Below are 2022 nucleotides of genomic sequence, written 5' to 3'. Positions count from 1 at the left end.
TACAGCGCGTTTGTAACTCCATGAACCAGCGGTGTGCGGTCAGAAATTTTTCGATGGGAACGGAATTTTTTTCAAATTCCCACGTTCGAGCTTGGAAATGTTCGAAATTTCCGAACATTATGGAGAGCTCGAATTCTACACAATATTTCCTCCTCAATCGATTGTTTTTTCATTTCCTTCAAAGGAGTTTCGGACACAGAACTGTTTTGGAACGGGATTTTCTTTTTCCGCTTCTGGGTAGTACCAAGTTTTCAGGATCATGTACACCCAACGGCGAAAGAAACAGTAGACGAATTGTCCACCACTATTTTGGCCTGTATTACACAATATGATGAAAATGAATTGACATAATGACGTCAATAAGGAGAGTAGAATGCCTGCTTCGAACCAACATAGTTTCATCTTCATTCCATAAAACAACACAGAATGTAGAATAAAAAAAAGTAATGAAAATAGTGGTGGACAATTTGTCTGCTATTATCTTTGCCGTTGACTGTACACACCCAGTCACCAACTTCATGCCCTCATTTCTTGTCCTTTCTTTTTGAGCAGAAAGAATTATAATTAAAAGACCTACAAAGACCCTCCACATCATAATGGGGAGGGGGACCAGCACGTGCCTACTATGGCATTGCAGTGGATTCTTGACCAGTGATTTATCCTAACAGCCCCCTAAACTTTTGCACAAATCCGAATTCTTGGTCATTTACTCTAAATTTACCTAAACTCCCCAAGATGCAAAATTCTGGATAAACCTCTGTTTGCCTTTCTTGAAGCTTATGAACCCTTTCCAAGGGTCCTTGGAGGAATAAGATTAATCTGCCCTTGAAATGGCCATCAACATTGGGCCTCAGTTAGATAGATTTTTGTAGTCAGTGGTGTGGCCAAGGAGGGGTTGGTTGGGGACATAATCCCCCTTTGGGCCAGTATTCCTAAAAAAAAAAAAAAAAAGGAATGGCAAAATGAGGGCTGAGTATTAAAAAAACAACTACATAACTCCTTTTTCGAAAGTCCTGACGGCACTGTTTGTAGTCTAAACTCCTGCTGCCATATGCAGACTAGAGGAGGAGTTATATCCAGATCACCACATCCACGCTTCTTCTGTGAACTGGTGAGATTATTACCCTACCCTTTGTATGGCTCCCATCATTCCATTATTCCCTGTACTATGGAGCATTTTGGTGGAAATGGTATAGTCAGTCATATCAATAAAGATATTATTATTATATTTTAGGCATTGGCCCAATCCTCCTGATCGACTTTACCCTGCTCATATCTGAAGTGTTCAGAAGTGTTCTGCATTTGGTGTAACTTGGAGCCTCCAGCGTCGATTCCACTGATGGTTCTTGGAAGGGCCAACACAACAGTTGTTAACAATGGACAGAAGAAGGCATCTGCACTATATCACCTTCATAAACAAAATTTTGAAAGTAAGTAAACCAGATTATCTATTTAGAAAACTTAAAGTAGGCACTCAAATACACTCACACTTCACGCGAGGGCATAACAAACTTTTTACATGTCATCACAGTACCGCCTGCTTCAAATCATCATTCTCGGTAAATGCAGTTTCAACCTGGAATAAATTGCCCATAACAATAACTAACCAATCAACACTGCATGCTCTTAAATCCACAGCAAAGGACTATCTACTATGTAAACAGTTTGAATCTAGAAGCACACACGAATAAAAATACATCCCACAATGTATTAATGTCAATGTAAGAATTTGATATTACTTCATGTCAAATATTTCTATTCTTGCAGCCTTCAAACATTAACAAATATGCATGTGTGTGTGCCTATATATATATATATATATATATATATATATATATATATATATATATATATATATATATATATATATATATATATATATATATATATATATATATATATATATATATATATATATATACTTAAAATTGTATTTAGAATTTAGTTTTATGTATTTTTTCTTTTTGTGTATACATATACTCATTAATTGTATCTTTACAGTTCTTATTTGATTTCAAATTA

The sequence above is a fragment of the Lepisma saccharinum genome, chromosome 4, assembly GCF_977018435.1.
Source record: "Lepisma saccharinum chromosome 4, izLepSacc3.1, whole genome shotgun sequence".
Classification (NCBI taxonomy): Eukaryota; Metazoa; Arthropoda; class Insecta; order Zygentoma; family Lepismatidae; genus Lepisma; species Lepisma saccharinum.
The sequence above is the reverse complement of the archived record's forward strand: the minus strand, read 5'-3'. Positions refer to the sequence as shown.